Genomic DNA, 12849 nt, shown 5'->3' with positions numbered 1-12849 from the left:
CAAACACTGACAAAAGTTCACAGTGACTGAATTTCTCATAAATTGTGGGTGGGGATATACAATGTCCCAGCCACCTGTACTGGCAACTTTTGGTTGTCAACTTGACTTCATCTGGAATGAAGTAAAACCCAAGCTGCTGGGAACACCTGTGAGAACTTTTTTTCTTTTGAAGTGGGAAGTCCCACTTTTAATCCAGGTTTTCTGAGACTGGAAGACCAACCTGTAATCTAGATCCTTTGAGGTGGGAGGGTCCACCTTTAATCTAGCTGTGCCTTCCCGTGGCAGCCTATAGAAAGAACACAGAAAAGGGAAGCTTTTGCTCTTTGCCTGCTTGCCCTTGCTCTCACTGGCAAGTTCATTCCTACACTGGCTTTCTATGTTTTTGGGATTCCAGTGTCTACTGAAGACCAGCCGAGATGCTCATCTTCATGAACTGAAAAACTACTAGATTCCTGGACCAATATACAGCCTGTGTTGGACTAACTAGACCACAGCCTGGAAGACACTCTAATAAATCCCCCTTTTATGTCTCTGTATAGGTTTGCTATCTGTTCAGGTCTCCTAATACACCTTCCTAGAAAACAGTTCAGCTGTTTTGTAAGAAACAAAACAGCACACTGTGGGTACTGAAAGAACCTAGTGGGTAAACCCCCACTCAATTCCTGAATCATCGTGCACCCAAGAATCACGAACAGAACAGAATGCCTTGATGTAAAAACACGAGGTAGTTTAATGGCAGAACTTCGTGTTGAAACGTATCTCACGCAGTAGACAGTGGATTCGACCACGAGGCTTGGAAGCTAGGGTTTTTTTTTTTATAGAAAAGGGGCTGGGACTGGGCCTGGGGGAGGAATTGGAGTGGTTTCACATGATTGGTTCATTTAAACATCAGCAGACTATACATGCAGATAGCATTTAACTTAGGTCAGAAGGGCGGGAGATAGGGAGGCGCTGGGCCAGTCTGGCATGTCATTTTCTTTATCTTTATGGCTAAGCAGCCTCAGGAATGTCTTTTTTTTTTTTTTTTTTTTTTTTTGAGACAGGGTTTCTCTGTGTAGCCCTGGCTGTTCTGGAACTCACTTTGTAGACCAGGCTGGACTCGAACTCAGAAATCTGCCTGCCTCTGCCTCCCGAGTGCTAGGATTAAAGGCATGCGCCACCACGCCCAGCCACAGGGATGTCTTAAAAATGGGCCTGCCCGGGAATGTCCTGGCCTGTTCTGCTATGTTCTCTGTCCCAGGTTTCAAAGCTCATAAACAACTCTTTGTGCTATTTGACATAAATTACATGAATCACATGTCTCAAGTTTCATTTTCTTTCAGGTACTAAAGAGGGGCAAGGGCAGGAGGGAGAATGGAGTATAGCCCACGTCTGGCCAGAGTTCCTCCTATGCTCTGGGCAGGCAGACCTAGGAGGGCTGCCAGACGCTTTCCACTCAGACCCGGGTGGGAATCATGTCCAGGAGACATGAGAGAACTTCCGTCTCATGTAGGTGAATTATCACCACTGGGTCCCAGGGTTACACCTCAGCTTGATTGGAGACCAGACTGTCTGTGTATAGCCCATTGACCAACAGCACACAGGCTGCTAAGATGGCTAAGTGGGTAATGGTGCTTGATAACCCGAGGCTAAAACTCAGGATCAATGTAGCAAAATTGACTCCTTCAATTTGTCTTCTGACCTCCACATTCACACACTCCACATATGAAAGAAGTAAATGAATAAAATTTTAAAGCAAACAACTGAGCTGAGCATACAATTGCTGTGAGGTCCAACCATTGTGCTCCCGGGCAGTTATCCCAGAGACATGGAAACTCGTGTTCACAGATACACCTTTTTGTAAGTGTTCACAATGATTGTGTGTAATGGCCATAAGCGCTGTCCAGATGTCCTTCAATAGTGACTTGGTAATTCAGCTGCCATGCACTGGTGCTGTGGAATGCAGCTTAGCCATAAAGAGGCTCTAGGGAATTCTATGGAGTGAAAAAATATCCCAAAAAGGAAGAGAGGAAGACACACACACACACACACACACACACACACAGACACACACACACACACACAGAGAGAGAGAGAGAGAGAGAGAGAGAGAGAGAGAGAGAGAGAGAGAGAGAGAGAGAGAGAAAGTATATGATTATTAAAAGGCAATGGGAGGGCTGGAACCATCTGGAGAATTTTTTGGCGTGGGGGGGGGGTGGAGTTGAGACAGGGTTTCTCTGTATAGCCCTGGCTATCCTGGAACTCACTCTGAAGACCAAGCTGGCCTCCAACTCAGAAATCCACCTGCCTATGCCTCCCAAGTGCTGAGATTAAAGGTGTGCACCACTGCTGCCTAGCTTATTTGAAGTTTTACAAGTGTCATTTATTTGTTTGTTTGTTTGTTTCCAGTATAGGATGTATATAGCCCAAAGTGGACCCAAACTTCATGCTTGCTGTTCAGATGATGACGATGACCTCTAATTTATGATCCTCCTGCCTCCACCTCTGAGTTCTGGGACTATAGATGTCTGCAACCATGCCTAGTTTTATGTAGCACTGAGTACCCCACCCAGGGTGTAATGAAAGTTAGGCAAGCCCTCAACCACCAACTTTGCTACATGCCAGCCTGAATATGATTTATTTTGTAACTACAAGGGAGATTTTGCTTTAAAAATAAACCTCTTCATATTAGTAGCAGTTGCTTAAACCTTGCTAAGCTGGAGCCTGAAGTACTTTCTTGGGCTGCTGCGGGATGGTGAGAAGGCAGACACTTCTACTGCAAATGAGGACTTCTAAATTTCTACCCAACAACTTCCATCTCCACCTGGGTTGGTGACACAGGTTTCTGAGAGTCACCTGCAACCTCAAAAGCCACAAGGATGCCTGTACCTCACGAACCATAGGCACGGGTTCTTGTTCTTTGCCCTCGCCTCTCTCTGAAATCCCTAGCTGCTGGAAGATGATGTATCTGCTGCTGGAAGATGTATCTGCTGCTGGTGTACCTGTTCATACCCATCTACAGGTCTTTTCTCTGTCCCTCTTCTACTCCAAACATCCTCTTTGGCTCTATCAGAGCCAGGTCTCTCCTTGCTGCATAAGCATGCCATGTTTGTTCTTCAGAGGTTACCTTGCCTGAATATTGTAACCAGCTCCCTCAGGAAGGATAGGACCCATGTCACTGCTAACAGTTTTCCCTTCTGAATTCCCATGAGCATGTTTGTTCTGCCCATGACTGAGCTGTATCTGTGAGTAAGGAAGAGAGTTACTTAATACTTAGTTGAACTCAGGCTCTTGGGTGAGGCTCTGTGGGGCTTGTGTCTTCTGGGGCAAAGTCAAGAAGCAGCCCCACATGTCAGTGTCCACACATGCTGCAATGAGTGTGCTGAGAAAGCCTATTCATCAGTCTATTCTAGACTGACAGCACCTCCTCTCCTGCCTCCTCACTTGGAAAATGTCACTGAGCTCACTTTGTGGGGAAAGCAGGAGCTGGGAATTTCCTAGGTCTGTGCCACTTTGTGCGTTGGAAGGGGGCCTGGCTCTTTTCTGATGATGGCAATAAGGGCATGTTGCTGTCTTGGATTACCCACTTATGGGTCCTGTTACTATGGAAAAAAGGCTCTTTCTTAGCTGCAAGTGAGTAGCTCAAAAGAGAAAATCGTGTCCAACAGAAGCTCCCAAAGGAGGAAGGACAGGACAGTTAGGACTTAATAGAGAGGCACAAATTGTGCTGTGGAAGGCAGGTGATGAAATTGCTTCACATCAATTCTGGTTTCTGTTTTAAAACATTTGGTTTGTTTCTATGAAAACAAATATATGGAAAGAATGCAGGTCGGTGACACGAAAGGCATTTCTTTTTCCTAATTTTAGATGCTGTTTCCCTCTACCCTTTGACAAGTCGCTGCCCAGTAGAGGAGACAGATGTGGGAGGGGAGACAATGCTCTTTCTGGAGATGTGGCCTCATCCCAAGCTCACAAGGTGTGTATGGGGTGGGTCGGGTGCAATTTTAAACTAATTGATGAACTGCTGTGGGGAGTCTATTCATTAAAACACACTCTTGATACTGATGAAACCCTAAGCTACAGGGGCCAGGAGGAGGCATGGAGATCCTAGCCAAGGGGACAGTCTTCATGGTTCTCTGTGACTCACCAGGCTGTCTTCTGGAGACAGGGGACAGCACTGTCTTGGTGGCAGGGAGAGTTTCACTGTGACTGGCCATCTATTTAAAGCTCATGAGGAAACACAAAGAGGAAACAATTGTCCCATAGGATAGTCTTCTGTAATGTCACTGCTACAGACCCTTCTACATGGGACTCATTAAAGGTCTGGCTCTGAGGACCAAAATGGGGCAATGTTGTCTGGGATGGAGTAGAAGTGCAGGAACAGTGTGGCCCCTCTAAGTCCCTCCCTTGGTAAAGAGAAGGTTTAACTTACATTGATATATTAGGTTTATATTTTGCTGTAAGAAAAGATATCCCATACAAATCAGAGACATTTGAAAGCTGGTGAACTGTGGGTTAGACTCTCCTAGGTTCCAAACTGGCCTCAGATCACACAGCAGAGGGACAACTGTAGTCCCAGGTGAGCTCCCTAAGGGCCCTCTCCCCACCCTGAGGGAGGTGACTTCCTCATAGTCCCTGCCAGGATGGGAACCCATTCCACCCAGGTACTCCTAGCAATGCCATCCTTTCTGAGACCAAATGTTTCTCTTTTCTCATACAAACCCATAGACAGTCAATTGCTGTGCTTCCTCTACTGATTCCAGCTCTCAGATGGGCAGGCCCACCTCACTAACAACTCTGGAGTAGGCGAGTGGGCAGAGGAGGCAGTGAGATGGACTCGAGTGTTTGTGTGTGTGTGTGTGTGTTTGTGTGTGTGTGTGTGTGTATGTGTGTGTGTGTGTGTGAGAGAGAGAGACAGAGAGAGAGAGACAGAGAGAGAGACAGACAGTCAGACAGACAGACAGACACAGACAGACAGACAGACAGACAGAAGGTGAGAGCACTGAGCACCTATCTCAGTGTGTCTTGAGAAACTCTTGGGACTGATTCTCCCTCCGTTACTTGCTGGCCAGTCTGTGTTGGAGACGAGCAGTTGGCATGGTGGGAAATAGGATGGGATGAGTGGGCCATTTCTTTACGTTAGCCCAATGTTCTCTCTCTCTCTCTCTCTCTCTCTCTCTCTCTCTCTCTCTCCCTCTCTCTTAATGCAGACCAGGACTGTCTATAATGTAACTTTGGCTCTCTTAGAACTCGCTATGTAGATACAGGCTGTAGATCAGGCTATATCTTTGTGTGCTGGGATTAAAGGTATATGCCAACTTGCCTGGCTTCTGCTTTTTTTTTTTTAAGGGGTTGTTTAATTTTATGTGTATAAGCATTGGTCCCCATGTATGTAGCTGTGCCACATGAGTGCAGTACCTTTGAAAGACAGAAGAGGGAGTCACTGAAGAAACTGACAGTTGTAAGATGCTGTGTGAGTGCTGGGAACCAAATGGGTTGTCTGCAAGAGCAGCCAGTGCTCTGAATCACTGAGCCATCTCTCCAGGCGGTTTTATTTTTGTTTTAAATGTTGTCTGTGACTGTTGAAGAGCTTTTAGTGACTGTCAGCAGCCCAGGACTTCTAAGGAAGCAGTCATATTCCCGACAGGTCCCCACAGGTGTGCCTTCAGACAGTGGACTTCCTCCCAAGGTTACCCTTAAAGTCATGTTGCTCTTCCAGCATTACTATCCCTCAGGAATGCAGTAGCTCAGCTGGCCCAGAATCTGGGCTATGGCCAGGGCAGCTTTCTCTCTGTGTGTTTTCAGGTAGCAGCTGGCAGGCCCTGGTTCCTGTGGGCTGTTGCTACCTGGGCCTCTCTATAGGGCTACTAACACTGGCAGGTAGCCTCCCTCCTCATAATGAGTGGACAATAAGTTGATAGAGACCAACTCAGGGGCCTGTTTTATCACCAGATCTTAGAAGTCACCAGTTGCTTGAGGTTGGAACCCTTGGGGGTCCCTAAGAAGGTTGCCTCTCATCCCTCTCCTTTATGTTATTTATTTATTTATTTATTTATTTATTTACTTACTTATTTATTTATTTATTTATTTATTTATTTATTTATTTATTTATTTATTTATTTATTTATTTATTTATTTATTTGAGATAGGGTTTCTCTGGGTAGCCTTGGCTGTTTGGGAACTCAGTCTGTAGCCAGGCTGGCCTCGAACTCAGAGATTCACCTATTGCTGCCTCCTGTTAGGATCAAAGCCATGCTCCACCACTGCCTGGTGCCTTATTCTTATATACAGAAGCATGCCAAGCTTTTTCATGTGGCTATTTAGATATATCTTAGTCTTGTGAATATATGTACCTATGTCTGTGTATCACACATCCTGCATACTGCATTCCATACCCCAAAATTGCTTGACTGCATCTCTCGGGATTGATGTCCAGTTCTTATGACAAAGAATGCTCTAGTGAGCGTTTGCCAGTCATTTCTGTGTGGATGAGGAAGAAAGCTCTGATGTCTGTCTAGTCTCCTTCCGTCCTCGCTCTGACCTCTAACTGACCTGAACCCTGGCTCATCTCATAGCTTCTTAACAAGTACCAGCAAGGCCCTGGCAGTTGTCTCTCCTTCCCTCTCCTCTCATCCCCTCCTCTCTCCTCCCTTCCCTTCTCCCTCCCCCTCCCTCCCCTCCCCTCCCCTCCCCATCTTGCTTCTATCTTATGCTTCTTGTTCTTCCCCAGATGGCCCTGTTTGCAGCCTAAGCTCCATAACTCCCCTTACCAGCTTCAGGCAACCTGTATGAACATTCCAGGTCAGACTGGGCATCTCTCTTCCAGGTCCCACAGTGACCTGAGCAGGGTTCCATTCAGAACTTGGAGGCTAACTCAGGACTATCTGCCATGTCTGTCTTTCTGGGCCTGGGAGATCTCCACTAGCAGGTATCAGCTGAAACTCCAAATGGAAGCCTTGTACAGTCCTGGCCTTAGCTGCCATGCTCTGACAGCTAGTGCAGGAATAATGGATTAACCACACCTTGAACATGAACACCATTGTTAACAGAGTTGCCGTTCAAGGCTGGAGACAAACATAGGGAACAGTCAGTTCTAAGTACTTGTGCAGTGTAATTGCATCTCTGGACTGTGGCTCTCTGACCTCCATTCCTTTTCCATGCAGCCCTGAGCATGATAGAATTTTCTTCCTCCTTTGGTCTTCTCACATTGATTTCTGCTCAGCCCCAAGACCTGAAAGGGCCATCATCTCCTCGCTGAGTTACAGTGCCTAATGTTGGTCTTCCTCACTCCAAGGCCCCTGACAAGCCATGCTCACAGTGATTGCTGGAGGTCAGGAAAGGCATTTATCTCCCTGTTGTTAGTCTGTGCCTACTGGGGAGACACATTGGTGGCAATTTTTCTTCTACCCAAATTATAAGAATCAGCTCAGTGAGACTCAGTGGGCCAGGTATGGATGGAGATCCATTGGAAGAGATTTGTGATTGACCCTCTGTGGTTGCTTAATATTAGTTGTTAATTTGACAGGATCTAGAGTAGCGATTCTCAGCCTTCCTAACGATGCAACCCTTGTGTTAGGAAGTTCTTGGTTCCTTGTGCTTTGCTGACCCCGAACCACAAAGTTATTTGTTGCTACTTCAAAACTTTATGTTTCTATTGTTACAAATCGGATTGAAAATATCTGATATGTGACCCCCTACCCCCAAAGGGGTTGAGACCCAAAGGTCGAGACCCACTGATCTAGAATCACCATAGAGATGTGACACAGGGTATGTCTTCGGGGGATTGTCTGTTAGGTTAATTGAAATGGGAAGAGCCACCCACCTTAAAAATGGGCAGCAGTATTTCCGTAGCTAGCGTTCCAGAGAGCATAAACAGGACAAAGCCAGCTGAGCCCCAGTACTCATCTCTCTGTGCTTGCTGCTGCCATGATAGATTGCATCCTTTTAAACCATCTGCCATAGAAACCCTTTCTCCCATGAGTTGCTTTTTGAAGTTATTTGGTCATAGACACCAAAGAAACCAACACACCCTGCCAGCTCTGCCTGCGTTGCTCAGCCACTCTGAGCTGAGGAACTGTCTCTAAGAGATCTGCCCTAGGGGACGTCAGAAGTGGCTCAGTGAAGGACTGAGTGTGGAGTCTCCATTAAAGTGAGGGGCCCTCTCCCAAGCATCATTCCTCAAGTCGTCACTCTACCACTTCAGAGACCACATTCCTGCAGGCTATAGTTTCATATTACAGCCGACCCCCAATGTCCATTTCCACAGTGGAGCCTGAACTCCTGACAAGAGCCACCATTGTGGCACGGCTCTGGCCCTTGAGCACAGTGTCTGTTGAATGGACTGACTGTCTTCACTGCTGACCTCCTATCCAATCTCCCTGCCACAGTTAACCCTCACTTTGCACCTCTTCCATGCCAGTACTGTTCCAGGCTTAACAAAATCCATCTTAGTTAGTAACCAACTGGCCCCAGTGAAGAAAGTGCTGCCCAGCCTCTCTTTACCCCCATAACCACTGATCTTGACCAGTTATCTTGACTACATCTGGCAGCAACTAAAATCCAAACTTGTTGGCTATGTCTGTGCACCAGTAGATTATACAACTGCAAACACAGATGAGAGAGTTAGGGTGTGGTTGGTCCCTGCTTGCTCTTTATCTCCTGCATCCAAGCCTGCACATCTGTGGGTTTGAGGTAGACTGCCCCACCCTGGCTTAAACAAACACCCTCCAAGATGGCCAGGACATCTGGGAAGACTAGGGGTGGGGCTCCGTCATCCATATGGCTATGGAGAAGAACTGGTCCCTGCAGGATAAAGGCTTTCTATGAGCAGCCTTTTGGGTGAGGAGCACCCACACTACTGCAAACACCTCCCCCTTATGTTCTCTATGGAAGCTCAATAAACTCATTCACTTTACAGAATGAACTTCGGCAAATCTTGTTTCCATTTGACATGGAGACCTGGAGGGAACTATACTATTTTGTCTCCCCAGAGGAGGGATTTTAGTGCTGCATGTGTTTAGTTAGTCTCACTTCACAAAGGAAGAGCAGAGGTTTGGGAAGTTGTGTGACTTGTGGGCTCACACAGGTCCTAGTTGTGGTTGAGAAGAACAGCTGAGGTACAAAATGTCCTTAAACTCCAAACTCCCCTATCACATAGCCACCTGCTCCTGTGGAAGCTTGCTCCAGGCCTCTTATCTGGTGCCTAATGCCTAAGAGGTGATGAGTGGACTTTTGGAGCCAGCCCTGGCTCTGGAACCAGAGGATCAGGTTTGGCTAGTTGGTTCTGAACAGATAGAACCTGGTCTCTAGAGACTGCTTGTCTGTCATTCTGAAGCTCTCCTTAAATCTTCATGTCTTCAGATACTGAGTTTATCTAAAATTTCCACAAAAAAAGGAGGAAATTACCTATGAAGACAAACCCTGTATCCACCATAGGGCTACCCTGTAAGGCAGGTGCCCGGCCCACAGGGTGTAATGCCAGGTGATTTTTCTGCCGGGAAAGGCTCCTGGCCAGGATGATAGGTCTGGATTTTGGGTCTATTCTCAGTGTCAATTGCTCAAGATGACAATTGTCAAGAGCCTGAACTCTTGCCAGGTCTAAAGATGGAGAAACAAGCCCCAACTGGAGCAAGGCAGATTTATCAGTTCTCATCCTGAGGGTTATGACTTTTTGGCACACCCCTATCTCCAAAAATATTTATATTAGAATTCATAATAGCAGCAAAATTACAGTTATGAAGTAGCAAGTTAAATAATTTTTTGGCTGGAGGTCACCACAACATGAGGAACTGTATTAAAGGGTCGCAGGCATTAGGACGGTTGAGAATTATTGTTTTAAGTGGACATAGAAGGAGATGCTAAGGAGGACTCCAGTTTCTATCCTGGAGTGGCCCTGGAATTCAGGACCAAGGCAGTAATGGGTTTCCTTCAGGTCAAGCTAGTTTGAGAAAGCTGGGGGATATGTAGAGAGGAACGGGCCAGATTTACAAACCTCAGCTGAGGTCAGAAGAATGGACTGGTCACAGACACCCGGGCCTACAGATTTCTTTACATTTCTGATTTTAATGTTTTTGCATGTGTATGCATATGCCCTGTGCATGTGTGTTTCCATATGTGTGGGCACATGTGCATGAGTGGGCAGCTCAAGGTAGACATTGCGTGTCTCCTTACCCCACTCTCCACTATATTTATTGAGGCCAGGTCTCCTGAACTGTAGCTTGCTGATTCCAGCTAAGCTAGCCAGGCCGCTGGCCCTGAGGATGTACCGTCTGTCTCTCAGATGCTGGGATTACAGGTAACTGCCATACCTGCCCAGCTATTACCTGGTTCTAGAGATTTGTATTCCGGTTTTCATGCCTACACAGTGCATGTTTTATGCACTAAGCCATTGTCTCCCCACAGCCCTGTTTAAAAAATAAAATAAAACTCTTGATGTTTGAGTAATGACAGACCCAAGGGAAGCTGCAGCTGGGTCCATGCATCTGTCCTTCAGGTTCAGCCCCTGGTCCTGTCCTGCACAGCTACAGTGACATTGAAGTCAGGGGTAGGGACACTGCTACCATCCACACAGCTTTGTCATATCGTGTGTGTGTGTGTGTGTGTGTGTGTGTGCGCACAGATAACTACATGCTGAGTGCATGGGTAGATCTGCCTATCTTTTTTATATCAATTTTCTGCTCCACATATTTTCGGTCACTCACTAGCATATTAATTCTTCCATCCATGAACTCTGATATTGGAGGTCTGTAAACACAAGTCCCAGACTCACCCAGTGGAAAAACAGTTCTGCAAACTGCAGAAGCAGCAATTGAGTAGTGCACCACTGCCATCTAGGTGTCATGTTTAGTGTTGCACCACATGGTGGCTCTTGAGTATCTTGGAATCCAGCCTTGTTAGTCTTTTCCTGGGTCTTCCAATGGGAACAATTCAGTCAACTTCAATGGCTCCCAGAAAAAAGAAGTCTAGTGTAGAGAAGCTGGGGTCAAGGGGACCCTGAGATGAAGCTGACAAGGCTTCCCATACCCTTTGTAAGGGGACAGAGCCAAGCATGGTTACAGTATCTAGGGACTCTGGGTCAAGAAGCACAGGGTTTGAGTCCTGAGTCTGTCCCTAGTCAGTTACTGGACCTAGAACAAGCTACTTAGGCCTTGTCACTCATTCTTTGAGACAGCGCTTCCTGGGGAGGCAAACATGGCCTCAAATTTGAGATTCTCCTGTCTTAGCTCCTCTAGTGCTGGGATTAGAAGGGTGAACCATCATGACTGGACCACTTAAACTTTTGAAGACTCGTGTTTTTAATACCTAGTGGGAAACAGGAGTAGTGATCTGACCCTAATTAGGCCAGCATGGCCATTAAAAATATGTGAACCACGAGGAACATAATAGAGCCTCCAAATGGAAGGCATATATAGTTCTTACTGACTGGTAGCTAGTAAGACTAAAAAGGAGGTATTGGGTACAGGGAAGGCTACACAAATGAGACAGAGAGACAGGGTTTCACAGGGTCAGTAGAAGTTTTCTATTCAAAGGGGGAAGGGCAGTCCAGATGCAGGAACCATGTGAACAAAGGCATTTTATTAAGAATTGTCCCACTGTGCTGAGTGCATTTCATTGATTTTGGCTTGGTCTAAGCTTAAAGTGGATGAGGTGTAGCTGGAGAGAAGCTCAATGGTTAGAGCACTTACCGCTTCTGCTGGCATCAGAGTTTGGTTCCCAGAATCCATGTACCAGGGCTTACAACTGCCAGTAACTCCAATTTCAGGAGATCCAATATCTTGCTCTGGGACTCCACAGGCACCTGCATGCATATATGCAAATGCATGTAGTCTTTCTCTCTCACACACAGGCCCACAATTGAAATAATAAAATAAATCTTAAAAATCCACTGAGTGAAATAGAACAGGTGAGTTTGGCTAGAACCTCCAGGAGGGCTCAGGAGTCCATCTTGCTTCCAAACTTCCTCCAACCTCTCACCTCCGCACCTTGACATTCCCTCTCTGGGCTTCCTTCTACCACTGTTTCCAACACTGTCTAGCTACAAGGTTTGGTATAGAGCAAGGTGTGGATTGGGGTTAGCTTCACCCACATCCACAGAAATGCAAAAGCCACATTCTGCAAGGCTCACCAAGACTTTGTCCCTTTTGGGTGGTGCTTCCTTCACGTGCTGAATGGCCCTGGCTTCCTGACAGGAAGTTCATCTTTAGATTTGAAAATGGACTGTGGGATTGTAATCTTAGGGATGTGTTGGTAGTGTCCCTAAGGCTATGAAAGCTGATTAGCACCTTCACTTCCAACAAGACATCCTGTGGGTGTTCTGGGGTCCCATGGAGAAGGTAGCTCAGGGTTTGGCCACAAGACAGCTTCTTCCTTGAATAAGTTCTTCCTTTTCTTTTTAAAGGTTTATCTAAATTTATTTCACAGGCATTGATGTTTTGCTTGTATGTATGTCTGTGTGAGGGTGCCAGATCACCTGGAACAGGAGGTACAGACAGTCTTGAGCTGATATGCGGGTGCTAGGGAATTGAACTCAGGGCCTCTGGAAGTGCCACCAGTGCTCTTAACCACCAAGTCCTAATAAGTACTTCCTATGACAATTGTCACATTTTGTTTTTGAGACGGGGTCTCACTAAGGAACCCTGGCTGGCCTCAAACTCAGAATGTAGGTAGGAATGGCCTTGGACTCCTGATGTGATTTTCAGGTCCCCAGACTGCTGGGGTTGTAAGCACAGGTGGAGGCCAGAGGACAACTTATGGGTCTGGGAGATCAGACTTAGTCTCTGCTCTTGGATTTTTGAGCTGAGGTCTCACTATGGAGTCCAGGTTGTCCAAGAACTCATAACTTTCCTGCCTCAGCCGCCCGATTTCTATGCT

The sequence above is a fragment of the Mus musculus genome, chromosome 12, assembly GCF_000001635.26.
Source record: "Mus musculus strain C57BL/6J chromosome 12, GRCm38.p6 C57BL/6J".
NCBI lineage: Eukaryota > Metazoa > Chordata > Mammalia > Rodentia > Muridae > Mus > Mus musculus.
This window is presented reverse-complemented; position numbering follows the sequence as displayed.